The sequence below is a fragment of the Gopherus evgoodei genome, chromosome 1 (genome assembly GCF_007399415.2).
Source record: "Gopherus evgoodei ecotype Sinaloan lineage chromosome 1, rGopEvg1_v1.p, whole genome shotgun sequence".
NCBI lineage: Eukaryota > Metazoa > Chordata > Testudines > Testudinidae > Gopherus > Gopherus evgoodei.
Genome location: NC_044322.1, coordinates 91,751,522 through 91,768,280, shown reverse-complemented (window position 1 = coordinate 91,768,280; position 16,759 = coordinate 91,751,522).

The following is a 16,759-nucleotide window of genomic DNA, read 5'->3' as shown; positions in this document are numbered from 1 at the left end:
TTTGAAAAATAAATCGGTAATCAGGATGGATAATCAGATGAATAACAGCTCCCAGTGTGATGATGTGGCCAAAACTGTTAATGTGATCCTGGGATACATAAACAAGGAAATCTTGGCTTAGAGAGGTTATTTTACATCTGTATTTGGCACTGGTGCAATCACTGCTGGAATATTTTACCTAGTTCTGGTACTCACAATTCAAGAACGATGTTGATAAATTAGAGACGTTGCAGAGAGGAGTCATGAGAATGCAATACAAGAGGTCAGAGTAGATTATCACAGTTTTTGGCCTTTCAGTCTCTAAATCTATGAATAAACCTGCACCATGCTGTACCCAGCTGCCAAGTTCCCATTCTTGATCTCTCAGAGTTTCATCATCTATACTTTTACGTTACACTGCTCTACAGCCAAAATGTTTCTGAAATAAATGCAGTCCAACTTTACTAATTCTGGGTCACTGAGAACGAAAATGATGCTTAAAATTGTTGGTTGGCTCTAGTTTTCAAGATATGCTATTGGGTCAGTATATACGACCCTTAACTTGAGAATGGCAGAGGATAAGTGAGTTATAAAGGGAAGGGATCTCAGTTTAAACCAGAAATGACTAAAATACATCTTTGACTGGATCTAGGATAAATCTATGACTGGGTTTGGACAGTACTTGCTTTTTAGGCAAACAATGAATGATGCAATCTGAAGCTGGTATTGCATCATACATGATATGAATTGCATCATGTTATTCCTAGAAGTCATGGATGATGCAATCATAACGAAGCTTACATCACTCTGCTGAACAAATTGCCCTATATCAGCTCTAGAAATCATACAGTGTCATGCTCTCTTATTTGTCAGTGTTTGATTTTGCAAAGGGACACATTTCTGTTTAGCCAAAGTGAGCAGAGATGCCTCGTACTTGTGTGAACAGTGCAGATAACTTCTGCTATGTTTGTGGTGAAGTGACTTTTGCATCACAAAAGTGCAGTCTAACTACTATGGTTAAGAAAGTCTGTCACCTTTCTTTTGGCTGCAAAATTGGAGATCAGGACAAGAGGTGGGCCCCACACGTATGCTGCAACACTTGTGCAACAAATCTTCACTAGTGGTTGAACAGGAAAAGGAAATCTATGCCTTTTGCAGTGCCAATGATTTGGAGAGAGCCAACAGCTCATACCAGCAATTGCTACTTCTGCATGGTGCCTCCAGTTGGGAAAGGTGTGTCAAAGAAGAAAAAGTGGACTATGCATTATCCAAACATTCCATCAGCTATACGCCCAGTACCCCACGGAGAAGGACTGCCGCTTCCTGATGCACCAGAATCATTCTCACTTGAGTTAGATGAGGAAGAGGAAGAGGTTGAAACGTCTGGTCCTGAACCATCAATGTCACAGGACCCACATTTTCTCCCATCCTCCTCCTCTGAACCACACCTAATAACACAAGGTGAACTGAATGACCTTGTCAGGGATTTGGAACTACCTAAGAGTAAGGCAGAGCTGTTGGGCTCCAGACTTCAGCAGTGGAATGTCCTGGCAGGCTATCAGGGCAAATGGAGCCCATCAATGTTTGCAGACTATTGCTGGACAGTGACAAGAGATGCTCCATTTAATGAATACAAGAGACAAGCCAAGAAGCGCCGAGTAGACACTGAATAGGACTAAACTATGTACATAATAGTTTTTTGCCTTTTGTTTCATAATAAATTTTATTTCTAGAACCCTTTTGCTGATTTTTAAAGTGTTACATAAACAGGGCAGGTGAAATATTATCATGTAAAGCAGCCATAAACACATGAAAAGACCTAGGTTTACAATTTATGATTAAAACTCTACTATCTACACAATATACATAGACATAAAATGTAAAAACTTAAATATCTTAGAAACAGTAGCCAATCAGTTGTTTTAATTGTCATATTTGAATTCAGCACATCAAAATACATAATAAATATCACATTATATCTCTGAAGCAGACGACTTCTCAAAAATTGTAGACCAGTGTTATCAACAGAATAGTGCAGTTTAAAAGCTGTGTTTGAGCATAGGGATCTCCATATTTCTGCAGTTAGCAGTGTTTTCTATATATTTTTTCTGTTTTTTAAAAACAAAACAAAAGGAAGTTAAATGATAAAAAATTCTTTTAACATCTTTCATGGGATATTTAGATTGCAAATCTATAATAAAAATAGCCAGGTGAATGCAAATTAAAGTTTGTGTAGTGACATTAGCTATCTATATTGAACATGTAGTATTTGCAGTTGCGGTTAGGTTAACTTCAGTAAACAGTATGTACATAGGGGTGAGTTAACAGTGCTATGGGAACCTTAACTCTTGCTTTCACTGATTTTTTTATTTTAAAAATTGCATTTTGGTCTGATAGCATTTACACCCACAGGTGTACATGACTATACAAGTTGAAGGGCAGTGGGAAATCAGGCTCTCAGTTTCTTATTGCCGGGGATGTTTTATTTTTGATACCTTCTGTCATGTTACTTACCATTGTAGGTCTCCTATCATCTCACATCTCTCTGAAAGTCTTTGTAGACATATTCCCCTTGTTTTGTCCTACCACTGGTATATCCAGAACTGGTGGAAAGGATAATGTTGTAATAATAATTGTCTGTTTTTCATTCTCCTTAGTGGCTTTAACTCACATACTTAACTGATCCTTTCAGGCAGCTCCCTGTTGCTGCCACACAGACAACTGTGTTTAAATTTCCTTGTCTTCAGACATTGAGCTGCCTAGGCTGTCATAATTTAGATCATATTAACAGCAACTCTCTCCTATTTATCCTAGTCATAAAGATCACTCCTCAAAGATACTAAATAATAAGAATACCTTTTGAAATTAAACAGTATCTAGCTATAGCTTTTAAAAGAAGCGGTTTTTCAAATGGGGAACTTAATTCTGTTTCTTAAATTGCCCTTCTCTTAAATGTTGTTGATAAAGAAACCTTGGAGCTACTACATATTCAAGACTGCTTCTTCTAAATATGCAAGGACACAGTAGTAAGGTTGAGCTATAAACTTGAGCCCTTAAATCTTACCACAACCGGGAATATTGTGGTCTTTCTATACAACATCTCAGAGGGCTGTTGCTTTAGTTTCATAATCAGGGGGAAATTATATGAAATAATATCCAGTAGTAAGCAAATTAAGGGAGGAACCCTGTACACGAAACAATTTTATAACCTGAGAACATTAAGAGGATGTGGTAGGATGCATGTCAATCACAGCCATAACCAGAGGAGCTTTCTGACCACCACATCCGACTCCTATCAGCCGTTATCACTAAAGGGACAGATGGTTCCAGTTTAGTCAGATATCGTGGTAATGATATCTCCTCTACTAAAGGGTAAGTAATCAAGGAACTTTTATAAACTGTGACAGACCCAGGCCAGTGGGGTACAGGAGTCTGGTAGAGGGCAAATATACTGGTCACTGGGTGAGTAGTTTTCTGTTCCCTGAGTGACCAGAGCAGGGGCTGCACTAGAGTAATCAGGAACCTGCTAGAACCAATTAAGGTAGACAGTCTGATTAGAACACCTGCAGCCAATCAAGGCAGGCTAATCAGTGCACCTGGGTTTAAAAAGGAGCTCACTCCAGTCAGGGAGGGAGGAGCTGGGAGCAAGAGGAGCAAGAAGCTGAGAGTGAGAGGGTGTGCTGCTGGAGGACTAAGGAGTACAAGCATTATCAGACACCAGGGGGAAGGTCCTATAGTGAGGATAAAGAAGGTGTTTGGAGGAGGCCATGGGGAAGTAGCCCAGTGAGTTGTAGCTGTCATGCAGCTGTTACAGGAGGCACTATAGACAGCTGCAATCCACAGGGCCTTGGGCTGGAACCCGGAGTAGAGGGCGGGCCTGGGTTCCCCCCAAACCTCCCAACTCCTGATCAGACACAGGAAGAGTTGACCCACAGTGTGTGGAAGATCACTGAGGAAAGCAAATCTGCCAAATAAGTGCAGGACCCACCAAGGTAGAAGAGGAACTTTGTCACAAAACCTACAGCTAGACTTTTCACTCATTTCATGAAATTAGAACTTGAATATAAGACTAGTTGTGCAAATGTATTAGAATGTTTTATCATATAATTTCACAGCTACAGGCATTCTGTTTATTCTTAAATACTGGGGCATAGTCGGTGAAAAACTACCTGAAAAAAAAACAGCAGGAATTTGTCAAAAGAAGTCCAGTCAGAAGCTCTGAGGAACCATACTTCCGACTTCCTAGTTGTTTAAGTCTTCCTTTAACTTATCACTGCAATATTCTAAAGAGGTTATGATGAACTTACAATGTACCTAGTCATGCAGCTGCTCAGCATGAGGACTTCCACTGATTTGAATGCGATTGATGCTGTGTGGTATTTGGAGTAACTACAAGATTGGGTGCAGCTAGAACAAGTAAAAGGATCTAATATATAGATCCAGTTTAGCCAAACTGATGTGTCTTTCACTAAGAATGTGTTTGCTTTTGTGAATTTCCTTCACACCGCCCCTCCCTCTCATACTGAAATAAAATTAATTGAATGTGTGGGGAGGAGCCTGAGATGACATTCTTAACAGTGTCAGGTCCAAAGTTCAGATTCTTCTTACAATCTTTGTCACTAAGTCAGATTAATATTCTGCCATTTCCAATCCTCATGTATCCTGAAAACTCTTCTGAGGATCAATTACTTTTGGCTGTTTTCTGCTTTTTCTATAGTTTTAGGCACAAAATATATCCTCTCTGAATGTTAATGCCCACCATGGCTCTGTTTACTTTGAATACATTATTCTTACTACCTTTTTTATGAACAGTGTTGTAAAGAAGCAAGCAAATAAAATTAATACAATATCCACTTGACGAAGTTTTAACAGGAGCAGAAAGTGATCTAATTGTATATAATGGATAGTATATTAACTGCAGAATAGTTTTCTATACAAACATATTTAGCAACAAAACAATAATCCTAGTAGTTTTAATTTCAAAGTTCTTTACAAACATTAATTAACTCACCTGCAAGATAGGGAAGTATTGTTATCCCTGTAGGTAGGGATTTTAGTTTAAATAAACAATCCTCATCCATGGGCCACATTCAACCCTTATAGGTGCACATAGGCTTCAACCAAAGTCAGTGGGAGCTCTGCTTTGTTTGTGTCAAATTCTGCTCTCAGTTACACTGCTGTAAATCCATTTACTTCAACCGAGTCCATTCAAATTTACCACAGTGAGACTCTGAGGAAAATGCATGCACCATCATAGCATCTCAGTATTGCTTATGCATCTGAGGGCAGATTTGGGCTTCTGAAATCCAGTAGTACTAGAAACTTTTACAACAATATTTCATTTCATTAACACTGCATTTCTAAAGTGTAAAAAGTTGTCAGTCATGAGCTATTCAAATATTTACATCAAAGAGTCTGAGTGAAAAATCCACATGGAATGGACAAAATCCAAAATTGGTTCAATGCCACTAACAGTACTTTGGAACAAATTAGTACAGTAAGTTGTGGTTAGTGCTATAGTACAACACTTTAATAAGGTCCGTGTATTAACTATCATAAAAATGTTTGAGATGAATTGTAAGGCACAAAGTTGAGCCCTGTCAGGCCAGAATCTCAGGTAGTGTAAATCAATGGATCAATGCCCATTTATATCAGCTGAGGATCTGGTCTATCATTTTTTACATTATTCCCATGTCTGCTTTCCAGGTATATACTATGCAGTAATGAAGAAAAAACATTATTAAGTTAACTGGACATAACAGTGCTTCCCAACATTTTCCTAGGACCTCTGTTTAGTGCACCTTTGGCCTGTGATTTGTTAGACCTATCACAAGCAGCACAAGCCTAGTTTCCCATTAAACACCAACGTGCTTTCAGACGTAGTGTTAGTGATTCTCTAGATAGCATTCTTCCCTCTGAGTTACATGGAACTAATGCCTTGGCATGGTGCCAGGAGACACTATGCTGCATAAAGCGTTTTTTTGTGCGTAAGATGTAAAACCAATGGTCTACAGCTGTGGTCATTAGGGATTCCATGGCACTTTTGACAAGAATAGGGATGTTAACTTCAGAGTCCTCCTGACCAAAATTCTGTTCTAAGTAGTTAAATTCTAACAACCTAAATTCTCTGCTGTGACTCCTGTTTAGGTGATTATTATAAGCTTGATCATTGTTACCTTGTGCTTCCCTTTCAGTGTCATAGCCACATGTTGCCGCCCCTTTTAAACTTAGATTGTAAGCTCTTTTGGGCAGGACCATCTGTTTATATATATATGGTATCTAGCACAATGGGGACTTTGTCCTCTAGGGGCTACTGCAATACAAATAATAATATACAATATGTATTTGGATGTTCTGTTGTTCTACTTGTGAAACTGATCTGGATGCGGATCATCTCTCTTCCCCCAAATATAATATCATGCAGTATTGAAATATGCCATAATGGATTGTTCTGCATTAGCAACACATTGGACTAGATAGTATGAAACATGATAGACATACAGGCAGAACTCCCTGTAAAGGGGGTACTGCACCTGCAGGGACCCAAAGGAACTGTCCTGTAGCCAGGCCAGTGTCTGAACATAGTGGTAAAATATCTTTTCATTGTGAATTCTGAATTAGCCCAAGGCTACTCTTCCACAGAGAAAGGAAACCAAAGGACCTGGTACATGACTCCTCCTCCTTCATTCCACCCTTGGTATCAGGAGTACGTGCATAGGTCATTTTCACACATGGGTTAAGTGAGGAGCAGATTGTTAAGTGACTGCTCAAACATTTCATAAGAAGTCTGTGACAAACCAGGGATCAGAAATATGACCTCTGGGATGGCAGAGCCATATCTTGTCTAGTAGACAACACTGTCTCTCACACACAGATTCAAATTTCTGCACGTAGGCCATCTGTAAAGTGAGGAAAATTATGGTTGTCCACTTTCATAAAGTGCTTTGAGATGTAGGTCCTTTGATTATAAGGCCAGAAGAAACCACTTTGATCTGACCTCCTGCCATAGCGCAGGCCATAGAATGTACCTACATAATTGCTGTTTGAAACAGAGCATGTAGTTTAGGAAAACATCCAAACTCAATTTCATAAAAAAGCCCTAGGCAAGTACTAAGTACTATTAGCCACATTTTAGAAGGGATAACTAGGATATGGACATTCAGCAATTTAGCTGGGAGGCACTGTGGCCTAGCAGGTCACAGACCTGGATTCTAACCTGGGATTGAACACTTAATTTGCTATGACTTTGTACCTCTATTCAGAGTGAAGGTAGGCTGCCTATGCTTCCGTGGCTAACTTAGCTTCTTAAAAACGTGTGTATCTTTTCATCTGTTCAAGAAGTGAGGCAGGACATCACACAAGCCATTATTAGCTTGGCCAGCACTATTCACCCCTTTAAGGTAATAATGGGTGACTCATACATCCCATTTATTTATCCAGTTAAGGAAGGGAAACAATAACATATGCATTTGTACCTGTTCAAAACTAAATGATGGGCAACTGAACCCTCCATAATCTAAGAATTATATGAAGAAACTAATTTAGTGACTAATTTTCAGCAACATATTAGAAAATAATGCACCATAAGTTGTTGTGAATTCATGAACAGGAAGAAAGAAGCTGAATTCATAAAAATAAATTATAAATAAATAAATAAAATTTATTATAAAATTAAATTATTTCCTATGAATCATTCAGCTGTACATTTGAAATAGCTGGGCAATACATGAAGACTAGGTGGTCAGAGGATTAATTTAATTAGAGTGATTTTAAAAAAATATATTTCAGTGAATGGCTGGTGCCAGCAATATGATGACTATATTTCATTGGCAGAGACCAACAGCAATAATTCATTTGAATTTTTATAGCACCTTCTTTCCACAGTTGTCAAAATTAATTCAGAATGTTGCTGAATACAACCACAACCCTAATACTGCATGAGATTAGCAGATATTATTATCCCCATTTTACAGATCAGAAGGTGAATGCCTGGAGATTTAGAGTGATGTCTCCAAGGTCACACAAGACATGTATATCAGAGAATGAGAAGAAAAGCTAATCTTTTATCTTTCTATGTGTGCTGAGAATCTGGGCCTAAAAGTATAGCAACACAGGCTAACAGAAAGAATAACGGGAAGGGAGATTTGTGGATACGCATATTCAGCAAATGGACACACTTCAGAACAGTCCCAAAGTCAAGAAAATAAATTTGAGAAGGGGTATGATAGTCTAGGGATGGAGACTTAAATTAAAGTTAAATTAAGGAAAATAGTTACTCTGAAGAGGAAATTAATCAAAGTCAAGTAGTGTGAGTTTCAAAAGAGCTGCAAGACAATTAGTTATTTTAAGAGTGCAAAGTTAAGTGAAAACAGTTGTTGAGTGATACAAATGGGTGCACCATTAGCTGCATTTTCCCAGCCCAGTAGGCCTGTACAATAATGCTACAGGCCTCTTAAAAACTGGAGAAGATAAGGATATTTAGTTTAGCCCCTAACAGGCAACTAGTGGTAAGGAACAATTGATATGAACTGTTTGTCCAACAGGGAAATATGGTGGTTACTTGAAATGGCACAAAAGCTTTTGCCTGGTACCATCAGTCAGAATCCTAGCACTGAATGAGAGAGTATTCTAGCACAGATTTCTCCATCAGTTGGGTATGACCTGCAGAGGACTATGAAAGGGTGTCCACTAGATCTTGTCGACAGGGAGGAAAACAACACAAAATCATGCTAGCACTCAGCAGGAGCCAGGGAAGGGAAGCAGGAATTTCTTGCTGTTGCTGCTGTTCCTGCACCTCTTCCTTCACACCTGAAATGGCCTCCATTCCCATTCGAACCCAGAATAGCTCTCCCCTTTGTCTCACTCAGGCTTCACAGCTGTCAGCTTTATGGCAGAAGTAGCAATTCAGAGGCTATGTAACCAGTATCACAGTCTCTTGGGCTTTGACTACACTGGGCATTTTCCTTTATATTCACCATTATACTACTACCGGTCCAACTACTCCTCTAGAGGCAACAGTGTGTAGACACAGCACAGGCAGACACAAGTGTTTCTACCACTGTGTCTTGTAGAACTCCTTTGGGAAAGCTTAGACAACTACTGTGGTATAAAACCGCTGAGTTCTGTCTAGTCCAGGGTTTTTCAAACAGGGGTCGCCGCTGTGTAGGGACAGCCCCTGGCAGGCCAGGCCAGTTGTCTACCTGCCCGTCCACAGGTCCGGCCAATCGTGGATTGCTGCTCTGGCCAATGGGAGCTGCTGGACAGGCAGTGGCCAGTCAGTCTCTCATCTGCACCGCTTCCAGCAGCTTCCTGTGGATGGGGCAGGTAAACAAACCATCCCGGCCTGGCCCACCAGGGGCTTTCCCTACACAAGCCTCAACCCCTGTTTAAGAAACCCTGGTCTAGTCTAATATTATTAGCAAGAATTTGAATAAGTGGTATTGCAGCCATGGAAGATAAGAAAAAAAAACAAGTGTCAACAAGGCCTCTAAACCCTAGAGCTGACTGCTGGCAGATTGGAGGTGAACATAGTGGAAAGTGAAAGTATTTCCACTAGCAATCATTCGTACCAGCAACTGGTCCCGGCCTCCTCATTCTCAATACAGCTACAGCACCTCCTCCCATCTCCCATATTTACACGACAACATCAAAACCTGCCCATTTTTTGGTCATCATGTGAATCCCACAATCCTTTGGAGTCAAAGAATTGTGGGTTATGGGCACAGAATGATTTTTTGGCCAGGTTGAGAACAATTGTTCCAGGGGATTTTTAAGGTTCTCTGATACCTCAATCACTAACTTGGCATCAGATGTATCTGTATTTTGTAGGGTAAATCTTCATAGCAGGTAATGGCTCAGGGCTGGAGAACTGCTAATTAAAATAATTTACTTCTGCTATAAGACTAAACGTTTTAAAAAAAATTCTGTCTGAAGAAAGAGTTAGAAAAGTGAGAAGTTGAATAAAACCAAAAAAGTTAATGAGCCTATATACAGGGAGCCTATGCAGGTAATTGGCTCTCTGACTCTGATTAAATTGTGCTTTTTTTTAACCTCCCCTTCCTATATCTGATAGCATTAAGGTACTGTTCTTCCTTGGAGGATTAATCCTTAATCCCTCCCACTCTACATTTGTATGATGATCTGGTAACAGATACATTTTCTTCCTTTGAAGGCATAAATCCACATTTGACATCATATACATAGCCACAGCAAATAACTTTGATACTTTACTTTGCAAGTGAGGACAAAACAATAGGAATAAATGAACTCCTAAGAGCTTCATCACTGATGTCTCCTCTTATTGGCAAGGACCTGGGAAGGCCCTGAATATTGGCTACCACTCGGCCAAAAGGGGCACAGCTTAATTGTGAGTCATCATTGGATGTAGGATTTGAAGATGGTGTAGCTGTACATATGTTTGGTAAAGATTTTTAAAAAGGAGCATATTCAGGATTACAAATGAAACATGATTTATGCAGAACAACTTGTGCATATTTGGAAAGTCTCTGCAATTGCATTCAACTACCCATCTCCGATTCACAATGTCCCCAGACCTCTATAAAAATGCTCAAGCCTCTCCTACCTCTACTTGCCAAACTTATTTAAGGGGCTGTATTTAGATCTTTTCAAAAGTAAAACCTCCAGGGGCCAGTGTGTGATCACACCTTATAGAGCTGCACATATTGGCAAGGGCCGTACAAAAAGGGACGCCTCTTACAGACAATGCAAGGACCATTTATAGTACCTGTGCCTGCTCCATTTCTCCTCTCAAAGGTGACAGGGCAAGGTAAGGAAGCACATAGGGCCTGAAACTGCTTCCATTGACAATTGACAATCACTGTCCATGCAATGGGACCTGCATGTTGCCTGTGTGCACCAAGAAGCTCTAGGAGAGAAACTGCTCACTAGGCACAGCCTGTGAGCCAGTATGCCTGTAGGGGGTGCAGCTCAGCACTGTTGCCTAGTTGGGGCCATGTACATATCACACAAGCTAGCCTTTAATTAGATATAAATGAACAGATCCAATACAGCTATGGTATGTTATTGTACCAGGGGATAAATTCAGCATTCAGTTACACCCATGCAACTCCACTGAAAGTAGTATTGAACATAGCCTATCACTGTTATCAGGTAACTCCCACTGAATAACAGAATCATAGAATCATAGAATATCAGGTTGGAAGGGACCTTCAGGAGGTCATCTAGTCCAACCCCTGCTCAAAGCAGGACCAATCTCCAACTAAATCATCCCAGTCAGGGCTTTGTCAAGCCTGACCTTAAAAAACCTCTAAGGAAGGAGATTCCACCAACTCCCTAGATAACCCCATTCCAGTGCTTCACCACACTCCTAATGAAAAAGTTTTCTTAATATCCAACCTAAACCTCCCCACTGCAACTTGAGACCATTACTCCTTGTTCTGTCACCTGGTACTCATGAGAACAGTCTAGATCCATCCTCTTTGGAACCCCCTTTCAGGTAGTTGAAAGGCAGCGATCAAATCCTCCCTCATTCTTCTCTTCTGCAGATTTAAACAATTCCAGTTCCCTACAGCCTCTCCTCATAAGTCATGTGCTCCAGCCCCCTAATCATTTTTGTTGCCCTCCGCTGGACTCTTTCCAATTTCTTCACATCCTCCTTGTAGTGTGGGGCCCAAAACTGTACACAGTACTCCAGATGAGGCCTCACCAATGTGAAATAGAGGGCAAGTGATCACGTCCCTTGCTCTGTTGGCAATGCCCCTACTTATACAGCCCAAAATGCAGTTTAGCCTTTCTTGGCAACAAGGGACACACTGTTACTCATATCCAGGCTTCTTATCCACTTTTATCCTAGGTCCTTTTCTGCAGAACTGCTTCCTAGGACATTTGGTCCCTAGTCTGTAACCAGTGAATGGGATTCTTCCGTCCTAAGTGCAGGACTCTTTCCTTGTTGAACCTCATCAGGTTTCTTTTGGCCCAATCCTCTAATCTGTCTAGGTCCCTCTTCCACTACATGCATCTGAGGAAGTGGTGGTGTTCACCAACGAAAGCTCATGCTCCAAAATGTCTGTTAGTCTATAAGGTTGCCACAGGATTCTTTGCTGCTTTTACATATCCAGACTAACACGGCTAACCCCTCTGATACTTGACACACATGCAAGGCACTGCATTTAGCCATATGGAGTGGAAATCCATCAACCTCATGAAGAAACTTGCACAAATACAGACAGATATCATCTTCCTTTCCAATGCAAACAATGGACATCATACCAAATGGACTAAAGGTAAAAAATCCACTGCTATCTACATACTACACAGACCACAGTGAGAGATTATGTCATACTCTATCAAAAAAACTGAGGAACCACCTGATCAGCATCCTATACAGCAAACAGGAAAACATCAAAAAAGAGCTCTCCAACCTGGAGACTCTCATTAATAACCAAACTTCTATACAAACGGACTTCACTAGAATAAGACAGGAGATCTACATTACTCGCTTCACCTCTCTACAAAGGAAAAAGGACTGTAAGCTGTCTAAACTCCTACCTGCCACATGGGGCCACAACCGTGGTACCCCTAACCCACCGAGCAATATTGTCAATCTATCCAACTACACACTCAGCCCAGAAGAAAAGTCTGTCCTATCTCGGGGACTCTCTTTCTGCCCTGCCACCCCCACCAACATAATACAGTTCTGTGGCGATCTGGAAGCCTACTTTCACCATCTCCGACTCAAAGAATACTTCCAGGACAAGACTGAACAGTGCACTGATACACAGGTGCCCTCCCACCAACAGCACAAGAAGAAGAACTCCACATGGACTCCTCCTGAGGGTCAAAATGATAGTCTGGACCTATACATTGAATGCTTCCGCTGGCGTGCACAGGCAGAAATCGTGGAACAACAACATCGCTTGCCTCACAACCTAAGTCGTGGAGAACGCAATGCCATCCACAGCCTCAGAAACCACCCTGACATTATCATCAAAGAGGCTGATAAAGAAGGTGCCGTTGTCATCATGAACAGGTCTGACTACCAAAAGGAGGCCGCCAGACAATTCTCCAATACCAAATTCTACAGGCCACTTCCCTCAGATCCCACTGAGGAATACACTACGAAACTACAGCATCTACTCAGGACACTCCCCACACTAACACCAGAAGAAATCAACATACCCCTAGAGCCCCAACCAGGGTTATTCTATCTACTACCCAAGATCCACAAACCCAGAAATCCTGGACGCCCCATCATCTTGGGCATTGGCACTCTCACTGAAGGACTGTCTGGATATATGGACTCTATGCCACCAGCACTCCAAGCTATCTCCATGACACCACTGATTTCCTGAGGAAACTACAATGCATTGGTCACCTCCCAGAAAACACCATCCTAGCCACCATAGATGTAGAGGCTCTCTACCCAAACATCCCACACACAGATGGAATACAAGCTGTCAGGAACACTATCCCTGATGATGCCACAGCACAACTAGCTGCTGAGCTCTGTGCCTTTATACTTACACACAACTATTTCAAATTTGATGACAATATATATCTCCAGATCAGTGTCACTGCTATGGGCACCCGCATGGCCCCACAATATGCCAATATCTTTATGGCCGACCTGGAACAACGCTTCCTCAGCTCTCGTCCACTCACACCCCTTCTCTACGCTACATTGATGACATCTTCATCATCTGGACCCATGGGAAGGAGACTCTGGAAAAATTCCACCACGATTTCAACAGCTTCCACCCCACCATCAACCTAAGCCTGGACCAATCTACACGGGAGATCCACTTTCTTGACACCACGGTGCACAAAAAACTTGATGGTCACATTAACACCACCCTATATCGAAAACCTACCAACCGCTAGCCTACCTTCATGCCTCCAGCTTCCATCCCGGACACATTCACACGATCCATTGTCTACAGCCAAGCACTGAGGTACAACCGCATCTGCTCTAACCCCTCAGACAGAGACCCAACACCTACAAAATCTCCACCAAGCATTCTCAAAACTACAATACCCACATGAGGAAATAAGGAAACAGATCAACAGAGCCAGATGTGTACCCAGAAGCCTCCTACTGCAAGACAAACCCAAGAAAGAAACCAACAGGACTCCACTGGCCATCACATACAGCCCCCAGCTAAAACCCCTCCAACGCATCATCAAGGATCTACAACCCATCCTGGACAATGATCCCACACTTTCACAGGCCTTGGGTTGCAGGCCAGTCCTTGCCCACAGACAACCTGCCAACCTGAAACATATTCTCACCAGTAACTGCACACCGCACCATAATAACTCTAGCTCAGGAGCCAATCCATGCAGCAAACCTCGATGCCAACTCTGCCCACATATCTACACCAGCGACACCATCACAGAACCTAACCAGATCAGCCACACCATCACTGGTTCATTCACCTGCACATCCACCAATGTAATATACGCCATCATATGCCAGCAATGCCCCTCTGCTATGTACATCAGCCAAACTGGACAGTGTCTATGGAAAAGGATAAATGGACACAAATCAGACATTAGGAATGGCAATATACAAAAACCTGTAGGAGAGCACTTCAACCTCCCTGGCCACACTATAGCAGACCTTAAGGTGGCCATCCTGCAGCAAAAAAACTTCAGGACCAGACTTCAAAGAGAAACTGCTGAGCTTCAGTTCATCTGCAAATTTGACACCATCAGCTCAGGATTGAACAAAGACTGTGAATGGCTTGCCAACTACAGAACCAGTTTCTCCTCTCTTGGTTTTCACACCTCAACTGCTAGAACAGGGCCTCATCCTCCCTGATTGAACTGACCTCGTTATCTCTAGCTTGCTTGCTAGCATATATATACCTGCCCCTGGAAATTTCCACTACATGTATCTGAGGAAGTGGGTATTTACCCATGAAAGCTCGTGCTCCAAAACGTTTGTTAGTCTATAAGGTACCACAGGATTCTTTGCTGCTTTTACAGATCCAGACTAACACGGCTAACCCTCTGATACTAGGTCCCTCTGTATCCTATCCCTACCCTCCAGCGAATCTACCACTCCTCCCAGTTTAGTATCATCTGCAAACTTGCTGAGGGTGCAGTCCACGCCATCCTCCAGATCATTAATGAAGATATTGAACAAAACCGGCCTAGGGACTGACTTTTGACACTGATGGGAGTTTATGCACCCATCTTCTCATAACTAGACTTCTGGAACTGTTCCTTCCCTGCTTAAGACTAAACACATTGATCCTGATTCAGATTGCATTAGGACTCAGGAGTAATTTCTCCAGTTAGTGGAATTCCACAATTGTAAAAATGGTGGACAAGAAAAAAAAATATCACAATCAGGCCTATACATTTCATTACTTTTCCTCAACTGAGCAATAAGGTATTTTTCATGATTTCATTCATTGGTATATTCTGTGAAAATTAAAATGTTTCACATAATGAGAAAAATATAAGAGAAGAGAAGAAAACAAGGAATCATAGAGAGGTGAAAAACAGATCTCTTTTAGACATTGTTAGTGCTACTCTGTTTAAATTGTTGTGTTTGCCATTAGCTACCACAGTGATAAGTACGTTAGATAATGTACTTTTCACTGAAACTAAAAAAAGCTGGTGAGTGTGTAGGTAGCTTCCATTAGCAATAATGGGAGTTCAGGCACACTCACAATTTACAAAGTACTCTGTTTAAAACCTGTTTATCAGATAATGGTTATTGGCCCAGAGTGGGAGCATGGGAGCACTAAATTAACAACATCTTTTCACGCCCACAGCCTCTTGCAGGGAAATGCTTTATTAGGGCTTTTTTGTTATGACTTAAGAATTTGTTTTCCTTTCAAGGTTTTTAAACCTCAGAACATTTTAGAAATGGATGCAGTGGTAGGACAAAGAACTGTCTTTTTTTTTTCTTCTTCTAATTAAAGATAGTGGAAAGTAGCTATAACTACATTTACACTTTCCACATAACAGGTCTCATTTAATGTTAGCCCTTTTCCTGATGAAACTGAAAATGCTTAACCAGATTCTGAGAATATCATCCAATGATGTTATATGTAAAGACATCTACTTTTTAAAAGACATCGTAAAGAAGGTGCTTATTAAATATGATTTGCTGTATGAGTTCAGACCAATAATCCACTAAGTATAACACCCTGCTTTATGAAGATACCTGTGAAAGGTATCAGAGAAAGGTGAAAATTCCATTTCTATCTGAACATTTGCACAGTGCTGGACATAATAGATAAAACATCCTTCTTGACTTCAGAAATGATCATCTGCTAACAGACAGGTCACCCAAGTAACCATAGCAGCATTGAATTGGCATATCAGGACTCTGTATATAAAGAGAAGATACAGTATTACTGGTACAGATAGAAGAACTGATATAATGAACTTTCTTAGATCAAATATAAAGAAATGGACAGGTATAGGTTTGTACATTTTAATATCAATAATGTAAACAGAGATACTGGCCAACATTTTAAAGCCTTGAAAGTGAATCTCTGATCTGGTCAAAAGAACCATGCAGCAGACCTCCAATCTCACATGCGGGTCTCTGCAGGATTGGGGCCTTAGATTCTTAAAGCTATATTTACAAATCTCAAAAAGTGACCTGATTTTAAGAGGTTCTGAGCTGTGCTTGACTTCAATAAGAGCTGTATGTGCTTAGCACCTCTGAAAATCAGGTCACTTTTATTTGGGGGTAAAATTGTCAAAAGTACAGAAGGGATTTATGTGTCTAAAAGCCAGATTTTTAAATCAATGGGAGTTAGGTGCCTAAATACCTTTA